The 14,922-nt window shown below is 32.2% G+C and overlaps 1 protein-coding gene across 3 annotated transcripts in view; it reads right to left on the bottom strand.

Annotated features, from left to right (window-relative positions):
* The window catches only part of LOC149054019 (protein muscleblind-like), a 183,975-nt gene extending 171,997 nt beyond the window's left edge, over nt 1–11,978 (bottom strand). For 2 of the 3 annotated variants that reach the window (XM_089230687.1, XM_089230688.1), the window contains exon 1: nt 11,509–11,965. The gene's annotated coding sequence lies outside the window, so the exon portion shown is untranslated. Of the gene's footprint in view, nt 1–11,508 lie in introns of all 3 variants that reach the window. The other variant, XM_089230689.1, reaches the window with a different exon arrangement.
* Between the last annotated feature and the right edge of the window lie 2,944 nt (nt 11,979–14,922).

The following is a 14,922-nucleotide window of genomic DNA, read 5'->3' as shown; positions in this document are numbered from 1 at the left end:
AGATGGAGTGCCCTTCTGCCCAACATCGTTGCCCACTTTAGTAAAATTAATGCAGTGTGAACAAAATATATAATAGGTACTATGCTTAATTTAAGTTTTATTATTCAATATTCTTACACAATATTATTTCAAAAATATAATCAAATAGTACTCTTTGTCTCTTTCACTCGCTTAAGTGTATTTTATTTTTCCTCGACTTAATCGAGTTAAAATCATTTATAATTTAGGTACTAATAAGGGATATACATTTTTAATATTATTATTATATTATACTTATATATTATGTATACTTTATGCGCGTACACTGGTTAGTAATAAGCCTAATTGTGTGGGGCTTGTTGGCTAAAGTTAACAAAATAAAATAATTTAACGATTAATTAATAGGTAATATTTTGGATTTTATCTGCGATGCTCACCCTTCCCGCCCGCCAAGAAACCTTACGGATTTTTAGAACCTGCTATTTTTTTTAATAAAACATTTTATAATCATATCATTATAAGTCAAAATAGGTCAGGTTAAATAATATACATACACCTAATTTCTCGTGATTTAACACTGGAGTTGTGACCGCGGCACTCATAAAACGTATAAAACAATAACAAACAATCACTTATATACGTTAAATACAATATTAAAATATACGAAATATCGGATAGGTAGGTAGACGATAACTGTATAATAGTGAATAGACGAAAGAGTAGGTAGGTACCGCGTGTACGAATAATAATAGTAATAATAAAACATTGTATTCGGCAGTCGTAACTTTTCTGCACACGATAATAGAATAATATTCTTCCTTTGTGCTCACCCGCCAGTATATTCCTTGTTCCTATCCACCTATCTACCTACCCTCCAGGCCCGCCAAACCGTTACCGTGGGAGGAGGACTGTCGTCGTCGTCGTCGTTGGCTCACGCGTTGGAGACACTATGGCTGCACGCACCGGGTGCCAAGACCGCCGACGTCGTCGTTAAAAACGGTACGACTGGGCGACTATTGCAGCTGGCAACCGTATTGCGAAGTCCACGGACAGTTTTTTTTTTTATTTTACTAAAAGCGAATAAGTTGTGTCCCAAACACGGAAATGTGTCCATCGGGGATTTCGAGAGTTGTGTCCTGACGGAAAAAAGACGATTTCATTTAAGTACCTATTTCTTTGTCATGCATATACCGAGAAATTTGTCCATTATAATACTATTATAGATATTAAACATGCATTCAAATATTATTTTACTCCATAATATTTTAATGTTTCACCACGTTTATATAATTATTATAAATTAAAAATAATAATTTTAACACACTGAGCAAAAATTGAAATGAAACAGTGTTTTTATACGAATTAAAATCGTGAAATTTGTTCATTAAAATATTATATTATAGATATTACAGACATATATTACAAAAGAATAAAAATGTTAATAATTTTTTCATGTTATGTTTTTTATAATAAATATAAAAAAGTAAGAAAAAATAAATACGTATTTAGTCAGAAATGCATATTATGAAACTATTTGAATCGACTTTTTTTCAGAACACTGCTCGTTAACTACGTTTTATTTTCCAACGGTGATTTGACATGCTATTATATTATAACCGTAGCGTTGGCCTATAGGTGTCGAAAGTACACGCATGTTTGTAAAAAAAAAACGAAATCCTCACCCTCACAATATAACATATACATATTACATGTAAAAAGTATTTAATACTAAGTATAAGTAGGTATGACGTAGACACGCAGTGGTGTATACATATTTGGAGTATGGGGAAAGGGTAAAAACTTACCCCTTTTTAGGTGCTTTTTCTGGCAGTCACCTCTATAAAGGAACACTGTTTACTTATGTTATAGACGTTAAATAGTATTGATTAATCAATAATAGAAAACATATTATGTTTAACTTCCAAACAACATAACATATTATTATTGCAATAAATTTAAATTCCAATTAATATACGACTGTATAACTTTACAAAGTCTAGGTATCTATAATCACTCTTTTTTTTCCTGCAGATTTTTATACGTCTGACGATAAAGCTGATCCTGCAATTATTATACGATTATCTTGATTCCATTTCTGACATTAACCGTGTTTTTAGTCTACCGTAGGTTACGTTAGGTTAGTACAGCCAGCGAGAAGGATTCCAAAAGATAAAATAAATAATTTACTGCAGTAACATCACTTTTGAGCGGTTAGCGACAGTGAGTAAGCCAAGGGATTATATAAAAATCTAATATAAGCATCCCATCTACGATCAACGATTATTATTTATTCTATCTATACAACGCTGTGGTTACAACGATATGGAACGGTAGGTAAATAAATACAATTAGCTTACGATTTGATTACGGGTATATAACACATATAATATAGTATACTTATGGTGTGTATAATGATATGTATAGCTCTAAATCTGAGAACACTGATCTCTCTCTCTCTCTCTCTCTCTCTCTCTCACACACTCTCACTAGAATACTCTACTGTAGGCATAAACGTTACAAAGTCATCGTCAAGTAGTGCTGCAGTGGCAATGTTGGCCACGACAACTTGCTCGACTTATACATCACGTCGTATGTACACAAATTATTATCATAGGTATTATATTATAAAAATAATAACGTGACTGCAGCGCTAACGGATTAAAAGGATGCATACGATATGACGTGACTGCCGTGGAACTATTCGACAACATAATAATAATTATTGTTATTATGCTTACAAAAACCGTCATAGTCAATCTAATAGAAATTCGAACTTTTTTATTAATATATCAATGGATTCGTGTTTTTAAGATCCGTGAGACCATGTTCTGTGTTATGAGTTTAATAATAATAAAATAACTACATGTTCACTTCGCAGTAAAAAAGTCAAAATGGCATCATGGTCTATATCTAAAATCATTTGTTATCATTCGGTCTATCTGAAAAGCGAAATATTATATAATATCAAAATTTTAATCTCACGAATATCTTTATACTTTAGTAATTTTTTGTAAAACTATCACGGTCTAAAGAACGACCAATCTCAGATAACATTCAGATTGTTGATTAAACGGTGGATATTTATTTTAAAAAAACGTCATGTGGTTTTGATCAGGCTGTCTAATATACATTTTAGGCGTTCGTCACGTGTAGGTATATTATTGTTAACGTGGTTGATTATAGGTTAGTGTGCTATCGAAATCGTTGTAATTCTTCGTCAATTTGACGGCCATGTTGCATGTACCCCAAAACATCTCGAACTGGCATTTGAATAAGTAGCATGATATTATAAACCGTGGTGAAAAATATTATATTATATAATTTTACATAATACCTACCTACTATATAAACACGCTATCGCCTCTCTTTGACTTCTCCTCACTACTCGTAATCAATATCTCGCCGAATCGATAACAGTTTTCGTTTTTCCGGAACATTTCACTAATTTATTATTTTTACATTGACAAATTGCACGTTGTGAATAGTATATTATTTTCGATTACATTTTTCAATTTTTTCATCTACCCGCACGATACTGTTTTCAACAGCCAAAATTATATAATCACTTCGTGTAATTATGTAGTAATTATAAAATACCTTCTGGCAATAGGAAATATATAACGAAGAAGCTTTTTTCACCATTAAACATTAGGTAGGCAAAATGTGTTAATTTTTTATTATTATTATTCACCTCATAATATAATGCAAGACCAGACAATGCATTACCACTCTGCAGAACTCGTCCGCGGTTGTGGTCATATTCGAACGAAGTCAATGTAATCACAATCAAAATTATCACTTTGCGTCAAGCTATTAGAAAGAAAAAACCGTATAACCATACTCAATGTGTGATAAGTATACCATATAATATTATTTATCATTTTCTGGAGAAAAAAATTCTGAAATGACATCGCCGCGGTCATAATAATATTACACAACTCGCGGCATGGCATTTTAGTAGACAGCGGTGGAGATAAGAAATAGGAATCGGGAGGAAAACATAAAATAAATAAATGATAGAAAAAAAAATCCAAAACTGCATTCTCATATTATCTGTGCGGCATTCGTCGCTTTATGACGATCCCGACGCCGCCACAAAACACTCAATGTCGTTTCGCACGCAGCAAAGTTGTTTTTAACTATTATATCATATTATTATTAATATTATTATATAATATTATAAGGTATATATAAAATTCACTTTGCGCTATAAGCTCGTTTTTGTTTCACTCGAACGCGAACACACAAACGACACTGTTTCATATACTCCTGTTATTAGACATATATGATATACTTAAGTATTAACTATTAAGTAAGTATGCGCATAAATATTATTACCCGTGCAGTATATTTTATATGCAATATAATATAATATTCAATAAACGGGAGACTACAATATTATAATGGCAGTCTTTATTATTATAATATGTTTTTCCACTACTGCCATTTCCCACGGGTTTCTCAGATTATTTTTCAATTTTTGTTTGTTTTTTCTGCCAGGAAAAAGGCAACGCATATAATATTTTCTTAGTCACATTATAATAATAATAATGTACGAAATCGGTCATATTTCCGTGGCATATAGTTCTTATCCCGTTCGCTTAAATAAACGCTCGTATTGTGTGTGCATCGTCGATTGGAAAGTTTCTGTACCGTGATCGCAATAATACAATAATAATCCGTTTAGCATTATAATATTATATTATTGTTATCAATGAGGTAGAGCGAGCGCCTCGTTAAGGACTCTTCTCAAAGCACTACAAACTTCCAATACAATTTTTTCCCCCGTTTTAAAACGTGTACTTAAATGATTTAGTTAAAGATTTCGAAGAGAGATTCAATAGAAAATTTAGAACAATGTTATTTTCAAGTTATAAAATATTTACAATGTACATAATACTATGTTTTTCACCGTAATATATTGTATCATTAAAAACCAAAATGTAGTAAAAGTGTACAAAAGTATTAAAAAAAACGAGAAATGAGTTAAACAAAAAACAATGAAATTTGTTTTTATAATATATTGTTATATGTTATTATTATTCCATAATACCCTTACTGTACATTAAAATTAATAAATTCTTATTTCTTATCAACTCTGTTATAAACATAATACGTATAATATAGAATTAACATCAACACGAGCTAATAAAAAAGAAAGATTATCATGCGTTTATACGTCATATTATATTATAATATAAACATAATATTATTATTATTTTCAATACATATATAACAAGAAGATCAAGTGGTGCAAGTTGTATGCGTAGCGTATATACAATACGATTATAATTCAAATAATTATAATATACCTACCATGATTGTTATAAGTGAAAATGTTTATATATATTTTCATTTCAAACAAATGTCACGTAGAAGTGTAAAATGACGACGTATAATAATAATAGTAATTATTGTGTAACAACGGGTTATTATTATTCTCGTGTTTACTGTTATTCGAAATCGATGAACAGAATATCATATTATTATTATCTCATATTAAATGAAAGCGTTGTTTTATCTCGACATCGAGCCTCATGAATCAAAAACAGATCCGAATCTACGAGTTAATTAATTTGGGGTTGGATGTACGGGTAAATTATTTAGAGATATAGAGTGGTAGAGAAAGAGTGAGAGAGTGAGAGAGAGAGGGGAGGGGGAAAACAAGCAATAAATAATAATCACGTGTGACTGTACTAGCGCGCGCAAAAAATTTCGATACCTCTAAATTTGCTGTATAATGAAAATTTGCTGCGAAAACACGATAATAATATGGCATTTAAGCGTATGATTGTCGTAATTTGCTACTGCGATCGAAAATATAATAATACCTATAGGCTATAATTGTACCTATAGATTAGGACGGAATGGATAGGTTTTGACATTAATCACAACTGCAATATTCAAACAATAGGTATCTGTGGGAGCTGTTGTATAGTAGGTACTTGTATTTTCTATACTACGAAAAGAAATCTTAATCAATGGAAATAGCATATTATAATATAAGTAGTAATAATACGATGTGGATGCGAACAAAATTATTTATTTGATCTAATAATATTATATGCATTTTGTATATTATGTTGTATATACATATTACATAACAATCTCAATATTAAACTTGTTTATTCATACTTCTTTTTTTGTTTATTCTTTTTTTTTTCGCGCATAAACAATAATATTACTTTTCTTTCTTTTTTTTACTTGAATTTTTCCACGGACGGGTGGTCAACCGGTCCTCAATCATTCGAATCTGAATAAAAGTTTTTTTTACATTTGTGAATTTTAAATGGTCTATTGTCGTTTATTTATTTATTTTTTATCCTTGTGTCACTGTCGCGCACAGTAGTCAGGTATATACTCTCTTTCCCTGTCTCTCTCTCTCTCTCTCTCTCTCTCTTTTGAACCTCATCATACCCCAGCGGAATCTTTTAACTCGAAAAACAAAGCTGTAGGTACTCGTATATATTATAAATCCCACAGCGTGTGCATACGATCATACAAACCGAGTTTTTCATGAATTTTTTTCTTACTAAAGATGCGCCAATATACATAGAATATCGTTAAGGACATCATTAGAATTTAAACGATAAAACGGAATACTGTAATTTATATGGTTTCGAGGAGAATAGCAGCAAATGTTTTTGTATTCCCCCCCCCCAACACTCACCATCAACCTGCCACCCGGTTTATCGTATTTACCATTACCGCGAGTAGCATTGAATAATGATATTATTATTATTTATCGACTCTCGCTCACATTAATGGGCATTATTAGGCGTTCAACAGCTGCTGTGCGGGGCGTTATAATCGCATATACCGTCTTCACGTTATGTTTTACGTTCGGTGGTCTATGTAGAGTAGTTTATTTAAATACTTATAACACAGTGTTGTATACCTACTTACACACAACCAATGCAGTCAGATTTAACATTCAAAATGAGAGTGGGAAACAAAAAAGCTTCTAACTACAGTATTGGAATTCCAAAGTTTTGCGTTTTGTTTTCGTTAAAGGATTCGAAAAATAGTTTATGTAAATTAGGCAAAACTAAATTTACCATCATTTTTTTTTTTTGTTTTTTTTTGTAATAGAGGGAGTGGAGACGTCAACCACGAAGGTAAAACGAAAGCGAGTCTTATTGATTTTTAGAAGGAAACGACCGTGTAAGAAAATGGTATCTATAATTTGGAGGAAAATGGTTACGACCGGAGAAATAAATAAAACGCAAATGTTTGCAAAAACGGGATACGTTGCTTATTTTTACTGCATTCGGCTATAATATTATATGCCATATTATACCACAGCAGTCTTGGCAGTGAAGCCTAACCGTATTTTATTTGATACCCAGCGATTACACTGGTATAAATGTATGGCTCGACTTGATTTTACATGTTAAAAATGGTTCGAACGTTTCGCATAAAACATTTCTTTCATCAAGGACAATAAGAATTATGTTTTTCCTCGATGAATAGAACGGATGGACCAGATGCCCATTTCAATACGTGGTGGTTGCCGACGACTGCTCTATTTCTGCCGTTTAAGAGATTTAAAAACGATTTATTCATTTTGTTCGTATCATTGCGTACGCGAAGCTTAAAAATATTAAATACACGATTACACAAAATATATTATACATTTATGCGCGCGCGCGCGCGTGTGTGTGTTGTATAATATGTATTATAATATGACTATATGAGTCATGATGAAACTATACAGCACTGGAAATACGTCGTAAATATTATTATTATTATGTACATATATTACTGAAAAGTTTGGTTTTACTACCGTCTTCCTAATGGAATTTTCGGTTTTTGTGCTCAAGTTATTCGTGGGAATGGTAAATTGTTAGAATTCATTGAAAAGTAAATACTGATAAAAAAAGTTCAATTTTCAAAAATTGTACATCAATAAAAAAGTGAAATGCATATTATGTTCAACCCCCTTTTTTTAAGGAACTCGAATAATAAAATAATAATATGGTAGATGTTTACGTCCTGCTATTGTAATGCTATTGTTATTGATATTTATTGATGATCTGTACTTAAATATTAATAAATTTATAACAATATTCATCACATATTATTTTAATATCTAATTTGATATGTTATAATAAACCAATAATTATTTCCATAAAATAAGAATAAGTTTGTTATGTATCAGTTCAAAATCCAGTAAATAATTCAAAATCTTACAAACGTCTCGATTGACAAGATAAAGTCAAAGAATAAACGAATAAACTTTGAAGTTGGAACACTCAGTAAATTCCAGAGCAAATTAAATTTGAAATAAACTTTTTATAAGCTATAAACGAATTCCAAGATTAATACATACCATAAAAATAAAATACATTTCTCAATTAACGTTTGACTGTTTATTATATTATATTAAATAAAATATTTGTGTATACAATTATTGTGGATTTATGCATTTTAAATCGGCGCAATAAAAAAAAAATTATTTTAAAATATAACAAATCGTTATAAAGACGTAGTTATAAGTGATAAATTAAATATAATTAAAATTTCCGTTTTACATTAGCATTAATAGTTATAGTAATATCAAAAATAAAATGTGTATAATATATTATTATAACTGATTATGACTGATGACTCATTATAATATATAATTGAACTAATGTGAGTTTTGGTAAATGGTCTTATTAAGTTGTAGCGTACGATTTGGAATAGCTATGCTTAATGTATTCATATATTTTTACAAATTTAATGATCGTGTTTATTTTATTAAGTATTTTAATTCCACCATCCCTTATATGTTAAAAAAGTAATCTAAGGGCTGAATTATTCAGGTATATATTTACATAATATTGTTTTGTATATGTGGTGAAATTTGATTAAATCTAATATAGCCTGCTATATTATAATATACAAGTCGAAGTATCTGCAGAAAATTTACACTTATGACGTTCAAAAATGTTAAAAATAATTTAATTATGGTAATAAGTAATAAAATTCACAGTCTTTGAATTACAATAACATGAAAGCTGTTTTAACGCGTTTAAAGAATTAAAATTGTCTAGATATAATAAGATATGAAATACAGATACTTAGCATATTTTAATGACATAATGATTTTCAAGTTTGAACACAAATAATAATGTATGATACAAATTCTTTACCTATAATTAATTCATTACTATTCGTTATAGTATCATTACAATATTATAATTACCTATAATAGCAAACAATGGTCTCTTATAAACACGCCCTGTAGTACCTAACTATATTATTTTAAACTATCATATAAAATAATATTATCTTTGATATTAATTATATAGGTAAGTGTATATTATAAAATATATCTTAAACTTAAAGTCCAAATCTTTATTAGTATAATTAATAATAAAAAAGTTGTTAGGTTTGTTGTAGTATACATATATACGAGTATGTCATTTATTTTAATACCCACATAAACTATACTTTATTCTTTTTTTTACTGTTAAAATATTTGGTGAGGCTAAAAGCTTGTGCTCACGTTTCATTAAACAGATAACCTTTCTATATTAAATTCACACAAAACCACCCTCGAAATACGATTGGTCATCCAATAATATCCTCGAGGGTTAACAACATAATCAATTCTGTTGATTGATATCGGTTAAGACAATTCGGCTATTCAGAAATTAATCAGAAAAGTGGATCGCGCACAACACTGATGAGGGAGTAAGAAATACTATATTATCAAAATTTTGAAGTGGGGCGAATGTTTTGAGGGTAGAATATGATATAGAGAGGAAAGTAATATCGAACAGTGGTTGCGGTGACCGCGGTATAATAGTGACTGATAAATGTTTCCTTTTACCATCAATACAATATGTAAAAGTACCTATACCAATACAAAACTCACGTATAATATGTCAACATTATTTCTTAAAAAATATGATTTCAATCAAGTATATGTTTTATACAGATATATAATTTCATCTTTACTGTACACACAACCGATTCAGCAAAATCAACAACCCCTGCAGTGTATAATCGTAACAGTGTTTCTATATTATATTATTTGATGATTAAATGTTCGTAGTGCCACAAAAAGCGCAGTTAGATCGCAAAAATTATTTTACTACGGTATAACATGGTAATTCGTCATTTTTAGAACTTTCTTAAAACGTTTATTTTTTAATACTGCCAAAAGCTAATGAAAAAAAATGGGGTTACTCCGCCCGGTATTAAAATGGCCTAAATAATTTTCTATACATATACAAATAAGTTTGTGTGTATGTGTGTGTGTTCAGGATGTATAATATACTCGATATAAAGTTTTTATATATAGATATTCTGGAACTTACAACTTCCTATACTCGGCCAGCCAATGTTTAATAATAATAAAACACTATATAGGTCACCGGTAATTTTTTTTCAAACTCCTAACTGCTATTTTAAACTCGACCATACAAACCGTACGACCGTATGCAACAGTACCTAAATAATTTGCTGTGCTCGGCTGCATACGGTGGGTGTCCTAAATGTATATATGCAGTTGCCGTGAGAGTAACAATTTTGGCGAGTTAACATTAAATTACAAGCGTGTAACATGCGTACCTACAATGTTTTAATAGATTGCACTGAATCTAGCCCTAAATTTAAAAGAAATTAAAAAAAAAAAATTAAATAATGCACACCTCACGCAGAGACGTGTGAGCTGGGTATTTTAGATTAGTTGGATTTAATATTTAACCTAAACATATTGTTCACTTTTGAGTGGACCGCATTGCACGGTAATATTCTAAATAAAGTTAATAAAGTATCATACATTTATGTACGGTTTAAAATAATAATACATCACAATAAATACTGGATTCTATTATTTCCAATACAGTAATATAGTATATATCTTAAACAGTGCTAATATAAATTTTCTTTACGACTTAAGTTTCAAATTGAACAGGCAGTGTTTTTTTTTTAACGACTTACGGTTTGACACCGTGTCACCGTCTCATTATAATAACAGTGATAGTAAAATAATAGCGGTCGACTATATGACAGTAGCGTGGAACACGTCAAGTCTCACGCGGGTCACATGATAAAAAAAAACTAATTATAGATTTGCAGACGTTATAAGAAAAAAATGATTTGAAAAATCGGAAAACGCTACAATTTTTCATTTAATCGTCCGTGACGTTATCTAAACCTCATAAATGGCAATAATGTTTGTTTCGTGAGAACTGTTATGGAATTTTTTTTTCATTTTTATCAGAATCCGTGTAATAAAAACACATACACACATACCCACACTCGCACGAAGCGTGCCGCGCGATAACATGAAAATTTGAATTCTATATCATAAAAATTATTCAACAATAATTCGATATAAACGTGTAAAATTATTATATTTTATACAAACACGATTGCTATTATTATACCTGTCCCTTCGTGTTCAGTATATAAGGCATAATAACATAGTGATAATAATAATATTGCCTTGCATCGGTACAATTTATTTTAATATTATATTATACTTTATACGAATAATAATGTTTTTTATAACTAATGAAATTTCGTACTTACCTATATGTTATAACTTGTGCGGGCGGTGCAAGTACAGGTGCAGTCGTAAAGTGGCGTCGGCGGGTTGCAGTACCGCGGTGGCTGAACGGGACCGGTTCTCACGGGTTAACGAATGAATGACAAATATACGTCAGAAAAATTTTAGCTGAGAGGAGAAAAAAAAATTTTTTCTCAAAATTTTCGATGCCTCGAATTTTTTTTCGAAAAAAAAAAAAAAATTATTTAATTATGAATGTGAAATTCGGCGAGCTTACAGGAGCGGTGGGGATGACGGCGGTTTAGGTGTCTCGCGACAGGCGACGGGCGGCGTGTAAATGTGTGTGTGGAGGTGGTGGCGGCAGCGGCGGCGGAGGCGACGGCGTCGAGCTGCAGTGTTATACCGCGCTTGGTATAATGCTCGTGGCAATGGTCTACTGCAGTTGTAGTCGTACGACGGACTGTCGCGCGGTCTGCGTGGCGGGTCCGCGCTCGTGTACGGGTTGCGACGCCGTCGAGTGGCGCGGCGGCGGCGGTGGCGGCGGCGGCTGTTTCGGCAGAGGCGACGGCGGGGTGGGCCGAAGCGATATAGCGAGCGTGGCGATCGGTGTCGGGCGGGCGAGGGACGGACGACCGCGGCAGACGGGCAGACGAAACGATATTATGCCGCCACGGACGTCGCGGGCGCGCGCGGTAAGCGTGGGCGGCGGCGCGGTTGGTATCGCCGCCGGGTGGAGCGCCACCGTCGCCAGCGCGCCCGCTACCCACCGCCGCCGCATCGCCGGCGATAACTTGCCGACCGCTTGCCCGCCCGCCTGACATTCGCACCAACGACATCGCCGCAGTAGTTTGCCGGCCGGCCACCAGAGGAACGCAAAGGACTCGACTGGCGCCTATCGCCACCGCCGACGCGACGCCCGAAAACCACACCGACTGCAAGGTCTTGCTTCCTCCCTCGCGAGCGCTTCGCCCGTCCAATTCGCAACAGCCAGTTTTCGTTACGGATTTTTTCTTCTTTTTCATTTCACTACCATCCCTACTCAATACCCTCCACCCACTTCCGAATGATATACCTGCGGCAAAAATGAGTTTCCATTTTTCCTTTAACGATGGACGACATTTGCCTATAATATGGCACTACCTTGTACCTATGTATTATATAGCTCGCTTTCGGCTGGGATCTCATTACCGCACGACTCGCTGTGCCGCTGCTGTCGAACATATTATATAGGTGTGGGTGTATCTATCTTTAGGAATATCATTTTACCAGGGTGGTATAAAGATTGTCTATCATCGCACAGAGTGGAGGAATCCACACTAGGTCAGGCGCTTCCCACTGATCCATCCATCCATCACTCACACACTCTCGCCCATTTACCACCATTCACACAACACCACATCACATTTCAATACAAATTTTCTCTGTAAACCATTTTTTTTTCAATTTTCATTTTTTTAAATTTGGATCACAATATCATACATAAGGATAACACAGAACGTTTCACACCAATTGTGTGTCGTTAGTTTGATAGTTACTAACTAAGTGAATTTAGCTACATACAACTTAAAGCCTAATGGTACGATTGTCATCTGTTTTTTTACCTTACAAGTATTGGTTTTTTACAATATTTTGGTGATCAGTGAGTTTTGAGTACCATATGTACATAGGTACTCAAAACTCGCTATATATACATAATATATTGGTAATATTAAAAATTTAAATTCAACAATAATTGTTAAACAATTACAGTATTGTAAAAAATAAATGTACCAGACTCCGATAAGTGTTTGAAGCAAATTTGATAAAGTATTGTACCTACGTTTGTAAGATGGTAAGATAATAATACACGTGTGAGTGTAACGGCCTCGTCGGCCTCGTTATAAGTTCGACAACTATTAGCTGAACCGTTTAAACTGTTGATTGTTTCTTTAGCAGTTACCCATTGGTATGTTTCGATAAATAATAGACCAAATATATATTCAACCTATTTGCCCTAATTATATATTTCTTAAAAGTAGGTTTCACGAGTCACCGTAGTGTGAAAAAATGAACGGTCGCTTGTCACCGCTGTTAATTGGTAATGCGCGAATAGTATGACTAATATCTAAAAGTATTGTAAATGGTTGTTTTTATTATCATCAATTAATAATAATGATAAAAAAAAAAAATGCAATTTTGGTAATATTATTATTCCGCAATTCGTTTTAAAGAAACTTGAGTGAATAAATCGATAAGTACATAAATATTTCGATAAATTTCGATATTTTTTGATATATTTCGATAAATATAATATCGAAAATACCTTCGATTACCGAGGTATATACATATATGTTGGTGAAGATTTAGAATTTGCATTAGGTATGCTTATTGTTTTTGCACATCAAACATAATAATAGGTACTATATTATACGAGTGACATTCGAAATCAAAAAGCAGTACTTGCGACGAAAACCATCTTTAGCTGATAGAATTGTGGATGCTTTTATAATAATAATAATAATAATAATAATAATAATAATATACTGCTGCAGCTGTTGTGTATAGGCTGTTGTTCGGAGGCAAATAATTATTATTTTGCAGGACGTCTTCAACAGTGACACGTTGATATCGCGCACTTTCAAGTGTATTCCACAAGATGTTGAAAATTAATAGGACACCGCAACACGGCGTATTGTCTTTGTCATACTGCATTCGAGCATATATACATGAGACATGACACATTATCACGATAGGTTTCCGTACATTTCGGTAGATTATGTTATTATTATACAATAATGCGTGTTCTGTGGAGCGAATTTTATTTAGTATTTACATAATATATTCTTAATTAAATACATTTTAGTACATTTTTGAACAAAATCATACGCATGGCACTAAAAATTAATTAAATTGCTCAAATCGATAAGCTCAAATTTAATGCTCAATAATAAAATATTTACAATATGTTTATGTTGTATAATGAACATAAACCGTACTTCCACTGACGAGCTACAGAAAACAATTTATCGACGAAGACACCGCAGTATTATAATATGTGGGTGAATTAGTATAATGATATTATAATGCATCGAAGAAATCAGCGTTACAATAATTGTAGGTGGTGTTTAACTAACGATGACGAGTTGCAATAAATCTATTATTATTACTATCAATAGAAAAAAAAAACTTACCTTAAAATTAGATTAATACGAAAATCTTGAGAAATAAACAAAATTATTGAAAAAAATAAAAATAATCATTTAATTTATACATAAAAAATATTTTACCTAGAATGTCAATTGGATTTATTTAATTGTATTCTCATATACATGGTACATTTTTACTAATAAAAAAACTGTGGCTATAAAGCAAAACGTCAGAAGATATTATAGGTATTCATTATTCAATAACTTTACAATTAAAATTATTTCATAAAATTATGTTACTAAAATAAATGC

Source organism: Diuraphis noxia, unplaced genomic scaffold, assembly GCF_037042655.1.
Source record: "Diuraphis noxia isolate RWA-SAM2 unplaced genomic scaffold, SU_Dnox_SAM2 contig0013, whole genome shotgun sequence".
Lineage (NCBI taxonomy): Eukaryota > Metazoa > Arthropoda > Insecta > Hemiptera > Aphididae > Diuraphis > Diuraphis noxia.
This window is presented reverse-complemented; position numbering and strand designations above follow the sequence as displayed.